Below are 14,773 nucleotides of genomic sequence, written 5' to 3'. Positions count from 1 at the left end.
TGTACCGCAAAAAAATAAGTAAATAAAATAAATTAAAAATCTCCAGGTTGGTGAAAAGGCAATTTTTTTTAGTTTGGTACGAGAAGTCCACGAAAGATGTATAAGCTGTAAACTGAGTGTTCCTCGCCTCCACCCTCCCTGCCAGGAAAATTAATCATTGAGTCAGGAGCATGGAAGCTGAAGTTGGTTGGAGGAAAAAAAAAAATCCAAGAGAGAAGGAAAGATGGTGAGAGAGTGTCTTGCTCTGTTAAATACATTCAAGTCGCATGGCTCAGACAAATGGCATGTGAAGATTCATTTCAAAATGGGAATGTTTTTATTGTTTTGCGGTTTTAAAGGAATGTATGCTCATTATAAACCTCTCAGACTGTTGAGAGGGACTATTTTGAGAACTAACTTTGTGACAGGAACTTGGCATTGAGCTTTTTATGAATTTATGCCATTTAATTATCACACCACAGTTATTGTGTAGGTAGTATTGTTTAACCATTTTACAGCTGATGAATTTGAGACCAAAGAGGATAAGTGACTTGCCCGGAGTCACACAACTATTTCTATGACTTGCTAGTTTGGGAGAGTTATTTAACCTCCCTACACCTTTTTTTTTTTTTTCTCCCAGTTGTTTAGTGGGGATAATAACATAGTGTGCACTCAGACACGAGCTGTACTCTGATTCAAAACCTGATTCTCCATCTTACTAATTTACGTCTTTGGGGAAATCACATAACCATGTGCCTCAGTGCCTCTTCCTTAAAATGGGGGTATTAATAGTACCTCAGATTATGTATCTCGGTCAGTAGAACATGGAACTCTTCATCCCAGGGTCATGAGTTCAAACCCACATACCTTCTTTCTGTTTCTAAAGGAGCAGTGACTATCATCTACCTATCGACCTGCCTATCTATCTGCCTGCCTATCCCTATCTTCCAAATCTTGTGAAAACTCCTCACATTAGCAAACTAGTTGTCAGGGACTCTGGGAGATAAGGTTTGCATTCAGTTTCTTGGCCTCTATGACACAGAGAAGGACATAGAAGGGAGAAATGGCAGTGAGTTGCCAACAGATGATCTGGTGCAGATCTTCAGAGTCAGAGATGTTGGACAGAGGACACATACAGCACCCTTGGTCATAGATACTGTATGTAATTTTCTCACATGTAAGAGTTCACCGGGAGCTTAATTTGTTTGAATAGCTTTAGGGATCCTGGAGGTATGGAGACAATTCCTGGGGATATGGGAGAATGTTTCCATTTTCAAACAAAGGAGGAAAATGGAAGTCATGAACTATAGTTGGTGAGCCTGGTGGAAATTCTGGGAGAGTTTCTACTTAAGAATACCAAGAAGATGGCACGTGAAGACTTGGACGATAAAACAGTGGTTACAAAGAAGGATCGGAGGTTTACTAAGAACAAGCCATACTCACCTTCTTTGTTGGTTTGTTTATACATGAATTATTGGGAGGATGACTAGAGACATGGGCATGTGGCTTTTAATGTGGCATTTTCCAAAATCTCATTATGCCTTTGTGAACAAATGACCAAATATTGACAGCATTACTGCTGAGCGGTATCAAATCTGAATGGCTGTGTCCTGAGATTGCTAACTAATGGGTTAGTGACAACCTGGAACAAAGGTCTCTGTTGAGGAGTTCTGGCTTTGGTCTTGTCCAGTTCCACATTTTTATCAATGTTTCATATGAGAGCATTGATGGTCCTCTAATCAAATCTGAGGGTGCACCAAGGCTGAGAGGAAGAACAAATGGATTGCATAATAGAATCAGGATTCAGAAAACTATCAATAGCCTGGCATGAAGGGAAGAAAAGAGCAAGTTGGATTGTGCTAGAAATAAATCTAAAACATTGCCTCTAAACCTTCAAACGCTATGGTGAGGGTAAGTGGGAGGGATGGCTTAATAGCAGGCTCTGAAAAAAAGACTAAGGTCTTGCCTTTATGGTAAACAATGTTAGACTGTTGGAACATACTGAATTGTCAAAATCATAAAATGACACTTTGGATTACATTTATAGAATATTTTTGGATAGAATAATGCCAGGCACGTAGTATGTGCTCAGCAGATACTGTTTAAAATAATGCATGATTTAATGTTTTTTCTGGAACACTGTGTTGAGTTATGCATGCATTCACTCAGCAAATACGTTTTGAGAACTAGAGCCAGGCTCTGGTTAGGTGTTGGGTACACATCAGTGAACAAAATCTCTGAAGAGGACTGAAACATTTGTTGAGCATCCAATATGTACCAGATACTCTGTGAGGTTGTAAAGATCAATGTAGTTCCTGCCTTCAAATTCTTATTAAAAATATGAACATATAATCACAACCCAGAAATGTTACATGCCATTATAGCTTTAGAAAGAGGAGTGGTTCTGAGAAGTGTACAATTAACTCATTTTAAGAGGTGTCTGGGAAAGCGTTGCAGTAGATGGGACATATGTGAGGTTTTTTTGGTGTGTGATGAATAGATATTTGCTCATTCTTGGTCCCATCTTTATGAATGTGTCCAGAATAAGACAACTAGAATTGTGGGTAAACCTCAATCCTGCAACATATAAGGTAATAGAGGAGGAACTTGGATTTTCTTTAAAACCTGGTGATGAAAAATGCTAGGAATAGGGCCAGATTAATGGACATGCAACATGTGAGATGTTGTTATATAAAATGAATAGTGGTCTTGTACTGTGTGGACACAAAAGATGCCTTTAGGATACAGCTGGAACAGACTTGGGTTCACACAAGGAAAATCTTTCTGATGGTAGTTTATCAGTGGAAGGATGTATTTGCAAAGTAGGGGATTCCTTCTCTTTGAGGCATTCAAGTAGAAGCTGGAGAGGACCCTTCAACATATGATGAAGATTGACTCATTGATTTGTGCTTTGGACTGAATGGCCTCTGAGGTCAGGTTTAGCCCTGAAATTCTATTTTATAAACTTCTATACACGGCATTTAACAATTTGTATCACACATTGCTATTTTGCATTATGTGTGAAAATCATTGCTCCTTAAGTCAATTTTGGACTTCCTGAGAGCCGGAGAAAAGATCTGGATGGTGTATTAGAGAAAACATGGATTTGAAATTCGTTAGAATACCAATAGGCTGTGTTCGCTTTGGCCAAGCTTTTTGTCTTCTCTGCAACTCAACTTCCACATCTACAAAACGAATGGAATAAAATGTATCCTATTGTGTTGCTGCGAGGATAAGTTATAGTGTGTGGGTAAAGCATCGTGAACAAAGTAACACACAACATGGACGTACATATAACGGTAGTTATATTTATTCCATATATATATATATATATATATATATATATATATATATATATATAGTGATCCCTTTGGAGCCTGGCATTAAGGAATACATGGATCAGTTCTGTCTCCAAAGATACCTGTTGGGTGAAGACCAAATGCTAATTGAAATATTGGGGCCCAGCAAGTCAGAGAATCAGTGGTCACTGATTCTTTCCCCGAGGAGAGGGGGATTTTACTCTGTCCTTTTGTAGCTCTCTCTGCTCCTTCTTTACATTATTCTTTCTCTCTCTGGCTCTCCACTGTTCTTCACTTTAGGTCCAGAAGCTGCTTGTGGGTAGATTGGTGGATTCTGAGCACCCTCTAGGGACAATAGAGGGATTTGTTCCACTTGAGAGAAGATAGATTTTTCTCATCATTCAGTTGCTGGTGCAGGTGAAATGTGCCAGGAGCAAGTGAGATGTGGGCGGAGGGAACCAGTGATGGAGGATCCAGCTTTTCTTAACCCACTCCTCCCTACCAATGCGCTTTTCTGGCTGCTTATGTATCCAACCCTCAGCAAGATCTGAAGACAAAGAGCCACACAGGATTCAGAAAAGAAAAATCCTTTCTGTTCCTGAGCATGGGTAGTCAGCTGGGAGTACATTCAACGGGACAATAACTGAATCTCTAGTGAATTCTGAAGAGGCCAAAGACTCAGGGCCAAGGAACTCACTAAATGGTGCCTGAACTAACTTCTTGGACCATCTAGGCAACGTATCCTGTTTAATTATCAGAAGAAGGGAGAGAAGAACTTATCCAAGCACAGTGAACCACAGAATGCAATTTTAATTATAAAATTTATCTTCAAATATTTAATCTCTAGTTCTTTCTCATAGTCAACTCTTTTAAAGTTCCACATCATTCCCGTCACTAAATAAACCTGAAGAACAACAAATTTCCTGAATGTAGAGGGGAAGAGTGTGAGGGGTCAGAAGACAGGGGAGAGAGGGGATTATGGTGGGTAATAATGGGGAAGGTGTAATAAGACCCACTTCAGGATCGTTACACCTTGGATAATTAGCAAGAGTTATTAACTTACCAGAAATCAGAACACTTATATCCATTTCTGAAAGAAAATGATGAAATAAATTTCTCAGAGTGAGAACGTTAAAACAGTAAAGTTTATCAAAGAAAGCATAGAGGAATTTATTTCTAATTTGAATTAGGCAACTGTTTTAAGTAGGACACAACTATAAAAGAAGATAAATGAGACTTTCATTTAAATGAAGATCTGTTCAAGATACACCATTAACAGAGTACATAGCTAATCCATAGAATTAGAGAAGAAATTTAAAATTTATATGTATCTGATAAAACATGTAATAGTAAAACTTAAAGATTTCCTGCCATCAGTGAGAAAAAGATAATCCAATTTAAAAATGGACAAACAGCTCATTCTCAGAAGAGGGTATCCACATGGCCAGGAAGTATAGTAAAAGGTGCTCAAGTAATTACTCTTCAGATAAATGCAAATTAAAATGACAATGATATATCACTTCACACTTACCAAAATGGCCAAGTTTTAAAATATTAATGCCAAATGATGGTGGCAATGTGAAACCACCTGAATTCTCATACATTGCTGGTAGCAGTATAGAATAGTATAACCCCTTTGGAAACTAATTTAGCAATTACTACTGCAGCTGAATATATGCCCACCCTATGACCCAGGAATTTCACTCTTAGGTATATTATACATAAGAAAGATGCGTGCATACAAGATGAGTGCCTGGGTCCACTATGAAAATACACAAATATGTACTTAGTAACTTTATTTACAAATAAAAGAAAAAAAATAATGCAAATTTTAGGATAGTAGTTATTTGGATAAAGGGAATGCAGGAAGGGATTATAAGAGGCTTTTGGTGTATGGCAACACTATACTAATTTGCCTTGGGTGGTGAATACATGGCTATTCAGTTAATTTATTACTGTTATTGACATATTTTATATGTAGTTAATTTAGGGTATTTTCACACTTAAAAAAGATAAATTTTTCTAAAAACTGCTATCTAAATGTGGGAACTCACTTCCTTCTTAAGCCTCAGCCTCTCCATCTGTTAATTTATCGGGTTGGAGTGCAACATCCAAGGTGTCTTTCTGTTCTTACACACTATTGTCCTGGAACCATTGGGAAGCTAGGCAACATGAAGATGGAAAATAGCCCCAATCGGGATATTATAAAAGATCCCTGATCATCAGTATAAATGGTCATTAATTAGCAGAATTGGCTATCTAGACATGTGCCCTAGTACAGAAGCAAAGTCTTCTAACTTGCATGTATCGTCTTGCGAGAGACTAGACGTGCAAATAATAAAGGAAATTGGTTAATAACGCATCTCACTCGAAACCTTGAAAAACAAACAAGTGAGACAAAACAGGGCATTTTTGGAATCACTTACCAGAAGAGCTTCCATTCTCAAGTTGTTTTCCTCGGGGAAGATGGAAGAACTCTCTGCATGTGAATTGTGTATAAGTGCTCTTGTTAATGGCAGCGTCTATCCCAGATCCCTAGAAAACGCAGGCTGAGGAAGAACCTTTATGTATGAATAATTTACTGGCGGGTGCAATCTTAGGGCACCAATTGTGCGTGAAATTGAAAGTTAGGCAAAAGAAGGACAGCAAATAGTGGTACGTTCCCATGCCCATCAAAGCTTTACAATAAACACAGCTGATGTTAGATTCCACAGGAGCACAGAGGGGCCTTGAAACTACTGCAGCTCAGAACCATTCATTGGAGAGAGAGAGATGAGAAGAAATATATCTTCCTGGCTTCCCCCTCTTTCCTCTTTTTCACTGTTTAAGGTCTCTATGAGGGATGGGTAGGCTGAATAATGGCCCCGAAAGATAGCCACATCCTAATCACTGGACACATAACAATTTATCATACGAAAGTAAGCAAAGAAAGCTGTTCAAAAGCTTGCTCTGAAGATTGCACAGGAAAACGTGCATGAAGGGTTTTGCAACTTTAAAGTTCCTGTGGAAGTAAACTATCACTGAGGGTGGTGTTGGTGCTTAGAAAAAAAATCTGGAAAATATGAAGACAGAATATATGATCTCCGCTATCTTACCTGCTGTATTCATAAAGGGCTCAAAATTTATGGCAAAATGATTTTTTTCTCTTTAAATATTTCTTGCCTTTTTATGGTTCCAATAATATATATTATTTATATATAAATATAAATAAGTGTGTAGATTATAGACTTTTCTCATAAATGGGGGCAATTTTAAGTGCAAAAGGAACACTAGTCATAATTGCAATGCTACAATATAAAATTGCATCAGCACAGTATACGTAAACTGGGACTGTTCCAAGCCATCTAAGACAAGTCTCCACCTTACGTATAATATAAGTGAATTGTGGCAGTACCAGGAGGCATGTTTGGCATATAAAATATTTGATAAATGTCACTTTATTTATATTAATGTCTTCTATCTCATTCAGTAAGTTTTATTTACCGAATAAATGAAAGAATTAAGGACCTGAACATGTCAAGTAAGTGAAACCTATGAGTTTAGATGGGTATGAGTATGAGATCAATTTGTAGCAATACAATTGGCAATAATAATGGCCAATATTCATTTTGTGCTAGTGGATATGATAAATTCTAATTGTTTCATTCTCTCAAAATGTTTTTGAGCCCCTTAATGTCTAATACTGGGCTATGGGATTTAAATGCAGGGCAAAATAAAAGTTGCAGTCTTTCTCTCATGGAAGCTGTAATTTAGAGGTGGATAGTAACATTAATAATTTTTTAGGAGATATAAATTAAATTGTAATAACATAGGAGAGGAGCATGGTGCATTAAGAATGTAAGAAAGAGGGTTGTCCAATCAAGCCCAATCATCTCTGGCACAGAAAGGCATCCCCTGGGCCCTCTGAGAAGTCATAGATGGTGGTGGAGGTGGTAGAGATGGGAGTGGTGGGGTATGGGTGTTCCAAGCAATGGGAGAGCATATCCAAAACCATGAAATAGGAGAGAGTACGGCAATGTGTGAAAGTATAGTGTTTGTAGCTGAAGTCCAACCACCAAGGGGAGAAGAGGAGGGAAAAGTGGCCAAAAAACTTGAAAAATGGAAAACCGCTGAAGGTGTAAAGGCAAGTGTCAAGGTAATTATAGCTGCATATTTAAAGCTTCCTGTGACTTCCAGGTTGAGAAGTAGTTGGCAGAAGGTCTGACTATGTGTTGCCCATGAGAATGGAGGATGTATTAGCAGAAGATGGTATTAGTTGTAAATGTGGGAAAAATGAAAAATTGATTTTATAGGAACCTTAGAAGGTAAAATTAATAGGTTTGGATTGGACAAGCATGGTGAGGCAGAAAGAGACTGTTGGCATGTCTGGGTTGAGGGTCTTGGTATTTGTTGGAAGTGGAGTCATGGAAAAAAGATGAGATGGGAAAGAAGAGGGAGGTCATGCATTAAGCTCCCACCCATGGAAACTCATTGTTGAGCTTCATCTCATCATTGTTGGATAATTATTTTTTTCCTCTAGAGCTCTCATGAGAGAAAGTTTATATTTATGTATTGTATATTACTTAAAGTCCTTCATGGGTAGAAACTGAGTTCCGCCAATTCCTATATGCCCAGTAACAGAACATTTCTTAATTCATTCTTGACTATGAAGAGAGACAAAGCAGGAAAAAGGAAGGGTTGGAGGGAGAAAGTAATAACCCCAGGGGAAAGCAAGCCCACAATTAGTCAGGATTATTTTTGACTTTGTATGGCAGAAATTTCACTACAATGACCTAACTAAATGAGAAGTTACATGAGAAGTTTGTCTCACATAACAATATGTCTAGAAGAAGGAAGTCCAGGGCTGGGTCCCCTGCTTAAGGTAATTGTTAAGGAAGCAACTTTTCTCTATATTCATGCCCACCTTGCAAATGGGGGGATATAAGATAGTGTATAACAAAATTTCTCCTAATTGGCCTGAATGTTAGATACACAGATATTCATTTTATTACTGTTTACACTGTACTGATGTTTTATGTGCAGTTTTTTTTTTTAATCTATTTATTTATTTATTTTTGGCTGCGTTGGATCTTCGTTGCTGTGCACGGGCTTTCTCTAGTTGCGGCGAGGGGGGTCTACTCTTCATTTGCGGCGCACGGGCTTCTCATTGTGATGGCTTCTCTTGTTGCTGAGCACAGGCTCTAGGAGCGCAGCCTTCAGTAGTGTGGCGCGCGGGATCAGTAGTTGTAGCTCACGGGCTGCAGAGCGCAGACTCAGTAGTTGTGGCGCATGGGCTTAGTTACTCCGCGGCATGTGGGATCTTCCTGGACCAGGGCTCAAACCTGTGTCCCCTGCATTGGTAGGGGGATTCTTTTTAAATTATTTTTATTTTTTTGGTGGTACGTGGGCCTCTCACTGCTGTGGCCTCTCCCGTTGTGGAGCACAGGCTCCAGACACGCAGGCCCAGCGGCCATGGCTCACGGGCCCAGCCGCTCCGTGGCATGTGGGATCTTCCCGGACCGGGGCACAAACCCGTGTCCCCTGCATCAGCAGGCGGACTCTCTACCACTGCGCCACCAGGGAAGCCCAGTAGGGGGATTCTTAACCACTATGCCACCAGGGAAGCCCTATGTGCAGTTTTAATTTAGGATATGCTCTACTTTTTAAAAAGCATTGAGCTTTAGTTCTCATGATCACAGTATGGCTGCTGCAGCTCCTGCTATTATATCTGTAAACCAAGGAAGAAGAAAAGGGAAGGACAAAGGGCAAAAGCCAAGAGCCAAAGAGTAAATTCAGTTGATCCTTCACTTAAATAGACTTCTCAGAAGCCTTTCTCACTTACTTACCATTGGCAAGGATTGTTTTTATGTTTCTTTGATTGGTGTCAAATTCACTTTTCTTAATGGGGCACTCAATTTTATGGACTTCCCCTCATTCTATGATGTTGTAGGAAATGTGAGAGGGGAAATTATGCTCATTAATTTAGACTTACATGAGGAAGGGAGGAGTGCTATTAACACCAAGCCATCCTAATTTCCATAAAGCAAATACCCAAAGAACATCATTTGAGGCGTTTCTTTTTCAGATTCTGCTTCATTCAGCTTGGATTCCAGCCAGACCTTGTCCTCCTTCTCCAGCTGCACAATGACAGTTCCCAAAGCATGTTTGTGACTGTCTTTGGCTTGGGCTTGCTTCCATCTGACCCGGATGCCATTCCTCATGAGTCCTATCTTCACAGATCTCTGAAACATCTCATTGTCAAAGGCAAAATTGTACACACCAGGGGTGGTGCAGCTGAATACTCCAGCGGTCAGATTAAAGTGATCCTACTGGTTGTACAGGGCTTCCTTGAAAACAACGGGCTGGAAGGGCTTTGGGAGAGGTTCACTAAGCTTCACGAAAAAGGCAGATTTTGGTGGCAATGGGCACCTCTCAGTAGCTCCAGGTGACCCTCTTTGTCCCATTTTTCCTGGATGACCTTGAGGACCTTTACACAAGATATACAGACCAAGGAAGGAGATAATTCTGAACTCATGCATTTTATGATCAGCGTACTTCTGTCTCCCTCCTCCCATCCACCTTTTTTACTTATGATCTTAAAGATTCTTTTAAAGTTTCTTTCTCTATTCTGTGGGAATAGCATCCAGTGCTAACTTTTGTCATAGCTTTTACCACACTGAATTGTAACCCCTTCCTTAAGCACTTGTGTCCTTGACTATGCCTGTGCCTCATTAGAGTGCCCAGCTTGCAGTTAGCATTCAAAGTATGTTTTCTGAATGCATAAGTGCATGAATTGTTTTTCTTAACTTATCCCAGAGGCAGAACCATATGTTTTCTTTATTATAAACCGTATAACTAAGGACCACTTTCTGTAGGAACTGATGCAGAAAAATCCAGACATCATATTGTGCTATAGCTAAAAGAGCACAGATCAGCTGTACTGAAACCCACGTAAGCGTTACAGTCACCCGTGGAGCTCAAAAGGCTCACTGATGCCCTGGCTGCACTCTGCTTCTTCTAAATCGGAATCCCTGGACGTGGAGCTCAGGTTAATGATGTACACAGGTCAATCTGATGGAAACCATTGTCCTCAGGTATCCAAGTGGCAGAGCGAGTGTTCAGAGCTGAATGGCGATCTAATCCCCAGCCTGTTGGTATCTTTTCATGATACCACCTTGCCCCTGATTTTGTGGGAATCACCACTGCTTCAGTGTGAAATATGTGCTGCCACACTGCACAGAAATAACAATGATATTTGTAAGAGTACATCTACTTAAGTGCTATTCAAGCTATTTTCTCAAGCTAGTTATCCTGACTGATAACCAAGCATATAAGCGCCACTGATGTCTTTTTTAGAATGCAAAGTTACCTTACTCTCCCAAATACATGACTGAACTTCAAAATTAAAGAACAAACTGAGTATTCATGCATATTTTGTATGGTATGCTCTCTAAATTCACCAGGTTCAACCATTTTCTCTAATCTAGCAAAAAAGATTTGTCTCTAAATGTTTTACAAGCGAGTTATTTTTCACATTGTGTTTGCATGTTTGTGGGTGTGTGCATGTGTGCATGTGCATGTGTGTAGCTGAGTGATCTTTCTTACCATGTGAATCAAAACGTATCTCAATTTAGAACTTACTATGTTTTTCCAATTCTAGAGGAAGAGCTAACTAGTGGGAAAACACTGGGTCTCTAGCCAAGAGCTGCAGTATTGGTGTGTGAATTCCCACTGAGCTCCAGCCAAACATTAATTCTTTATTCAGGGAGCACTTCTTGTTGCATAGTTGACTATGTGTCACCTGTGCCATTACCAATTTCTCTATGTATATTAGATTGAAATGTTTACAGGTCAGTACTTCCCTGATTTTGCCCCACAAAACAGCAATTTTGAATGGTTTAACCTACTGTAAATAGTAGTATGCAGATGGAATCCCTTTCTTGGAGATATTTTCAAAGTACAAACCAACTGCCTCAAACCCAGTTTGCTCTTCAGCAAGGTGGTGAGAGGATGGGGATGAATTTGTGCTACAGATACTTTTCCCCATAAGAATTCTCCCACATTTCTTTATACATACACTAAATGAACCTAATATATGTTTTTGTCCTTGCCCCATGGCATGCTGTGTATGAATAGCAACGAGAGTTATAGTTTTGGGTCTCCACTCCAGTGGTATATCAAATATCCTGAGAGCTTTCTAAACATATGGGTAATTTGCATCTATTCCCAAGTTTCTGATTCAGATGAAGTTTTGACATTCTGATGCATAATCAGAGTTGAGAAACAACTCATAGGCATTGAAAAGAAGAAATGTCTTGCTTCAGCAATCTTATCAGGCTCATTTAGGAGTTTAACTGGGTCTGTGAACATTACAACCAAAGAGAGAAAGGAAAGAACAGTAAAAGCAAAAGAAAACAATCTCTCACCTTCTTAACCAGCTATTCCCAAAGGGCCTGGAGGGCTTGGGGGTCCTGGGGGTCCCCGAGGTTCACAGCGTTCAAAATTTCCTTCAGTCTTGAGATCAGCTGGGGCTGATGTTATGGGCAGGGCCCAAATCCAGAAACCTAGAGCAGAAGAGTAACGGGAAAAGTGCACATAGACTGGAAAATGCTGCTGCTGCTCTTGAAGGATCGTGTTCCCACCCCGTCAAAGGGATGCAAGCCCTCACAATCCCAAGGAGTATCCATTACTGTGGGCATCCACATCAATGCTGGGACTAGGGTCAGAGATGGTTCGGAACGTTCCAAGGGCATTATCCCATGTTATCGAACCCTCCCTAGATGGGGCACAGAAAAGGCAAAAGGGACCTGCTGATCTTTCCTATTGGAATCCAGTGTTGCTTCTTCCAACTTATGCCTCTGCGGCCTAGAAATAGTCTCTGGCAGTCACATTCAGTACCTGGTGTTAGTTGTGATGATTTGGTATCTGAAGTCCACTCACTTAAGCATTAACGTTGTGTCTATAGAGAAATTGCCTTGTTTCTTTTTCTCTCAGTTTTCCCACCTATACATTGGGGGATAATTACACCTATCTAAGAGGGTAGCATAGGGTTTGGGGATAATATAATAAAGTATCTAGCACAGTGAAGACACAAGGCTGACTCCCAATATAAGATTGTTCTGACGTTTGCTCTTCTTTGAATATATCTAGGTTGTAGACATTTTCCTTGATTGACATCCTTTTATTCCCATTAACAAAGCAAAGCCTGGACATGGAATTAAATCTAAAACAATAGGTCACCAATACATACAAATTCTAGAGGAAATTGTCCCCAGAGACTGCACTGAAAGCACTGTCTGTCCTGATAAATCAACTATTGTAGCAGAGTGGTCCTAAATGTTACCTTACAAGTTTAATTTTTGTATCATCTTTTTTTTTTTTTTTTTTTTTTTTGCGGTACTCGGGCCTCTCACTGTTGTGGCCTCTCCTGTTGCAGAGCACAGGCTCCGGATGCACAGGCTCAGTGGCCATGGCTCACGGGCCCAGCCGCTCCACGGCATGTGGGATCTTCCCCGACCGGGTCATGAACCCGTGTCCCCTGCATCGGCAGGCGGACTCTCAACCACTGCGCCACCAGGGAAGCCCTTTTTTTTTTTTTTTGTATCATCTTAATACTTGCTTTAAAAGACAACTAAGCCACCAATCATATCCTTGGTAATAAAATTGGCTCTAATTTCTGATCCCATTGATGACTTACAAAATGGTAAGTCAAGTAAGTAAGTATGAAAGTAAGTCAATAAAATAGTTATTAGAAAAATCTGAGAATTTTTAAAAATATTTATTTATTTTATTATTTTTGGCTGCATCGGGTCTTAGTTGCAGCATGCAGGATCTTTTGTTTCGGGGTGCGGGCTTCTCTCTAGCTCTGGCATGTGGGCTCCAGAGTGCGTGGGCTCTGTAGTTTGCAGCATGCAGGCTCTCTAGTTGTGGCGTGCATGCTTAGTTGTCCCGCGGTATGTGGGACCTTAGTTCCCCCACCAGGGATGGAACCCATGTCCCCTGCATTGGAAGGTGGATTCTTAACCACTGGACCACCAGGGAAGTCCCAAGAATTTGTTTCTCAAAGTCAGACAAGGTTTCACACATCCCAGCTCTGACACTTCCCAAATGTGCAACCTTGGAGAAATTAACTAAACTCTTTTTCAGCCTCAACTATACAGTGATGCTATGAATTCCAACTTAAGTCGCAGAATTTCTTAGAGGTGAAAGAGTATGATGTAATAAATGTGCCTGCCATGATGCATGGTACATCAAACAGTCCCCATATATTAACTCCTGGCCCCTGGCCCCTACTCTCTACATTCTGATGAAAACACTGTACATATTTGAGCATCGTTATGACTAGAAATTATTGATGGTTTCTCATATTAAAGCCTTGGGACATCTTAAAATAATTTTAAGATGGCTATGAGAAAATCCCAAGTGTTCAGCACTTGCATAGCCCTCATTTTATTTTTGTAATTTTCTAGACCCCTCTGTGAGTTTGGGAGAGTTTCAATATTACATTCCTCATTGGAGAGAAGAAAAAATTGAGGTCCAGAAAAATGGAAGTATTTGGACTCCTTTGAGACTGTTTTACAGGATGGAACTTGTTCTGGAATATTCTTCTGTTTACTCTTAGGTGATTGTGCTTTCATTTAATTATGGCTGGGATCTCACATGACTGGAGATTAGTGGGGAACACCTTGTATGTTCAGAGTCTAAAGTATACCCCACACCCCCTGCCCCCAACTAAACATCCACAGACATATACCCACGCACCACTCAAACAGAAAGTTCTCATACACACAAAATCATTCAATACAGGTTGCGTACTACAACAAAGAGTATATTTAATAGGTTTTTGTTAGATGTTATAGCACTGTCCTCAGCACATATTGTAATAATACTTCAGCTGACTAGAAAATATAACCACCACTGGAAGGTGTTATTAAAGAATCAGTTGACTTATTTCATGCAATGTTCCTATATGAAATATTTGAAAATTATTTTTTCCTATCCATATTGCAAATCCCCAAAGACAATGCATATTTCCCATTATGGACAATGTGAATTATATAAGGGACCTGTTTTCTGTTTTGTTTTGCCCCTAGGAAAGTCAGATTCATATTTCCAACTAAAATTTTAAAACTGGGTAGGTGCACACATCTGCACTTTAATTGACCATTTACTATGGTTTTGCTTTTTGTCTTTTGTCTACTCCTAATTTTTACCTGCTTGTATTTTTCTACTTTGTCCTATTAATTTATGTAGGATAACTCAAATATGCTATGGTCTAATGTGAAAGCAGAGATAGAGGAGAGAGAGGGGATAGTGGATAGAGAGATGAAACATACACAATAGCTTTGGCTTTTAAATTGGATACAATGAATGAAATCAGTAGTAAACTTTAATATCTTACTATTATTAGTAAAACAGTAAGGGTGGTAAAGGAGAGTCTGGACATAATATAGTAAGAAAATGTGTGGGAGGGAGAGATAGAAAAGAGACAAAAGATGAATTAAAGGATAAATAAA

The 14,773-nt window shown here is 39.7% G+C and overlaps 1 pseudogene; it reads left to right on the top strand.

Annotated features, from left to right (window-relative positions):
- LOC132529291 (protein HP-25 homolog 1-like) overlaps window positions 1-14,773 on the top strand; it is a 116,804-nt pseudogene that overhangs the window by 80,596 nt on the left and 21,435 nt on the right.

Source organism: Lagenorhynchus albirostris, chromosome 11 (genome assembly GCF_949774975.1).
Source record: "Lagenorhynchus albirostris chromosome 11, mLagAlb1.1, whole genome shotgun sequence".
In the NCBI taxonomy this organism is placed as follows: domain Eukaryota; kingdom Metazoa; phylum Chordata; class Mammalia; order Artiodactyla; family Delphinidae; genus Lagenorhynchus; species Lagenorhynchus albirostris.
Note: the sequence above shows the minus strand (reverse complement) of the source record. Positions and strands in the feature narration are given on the sequence as shown.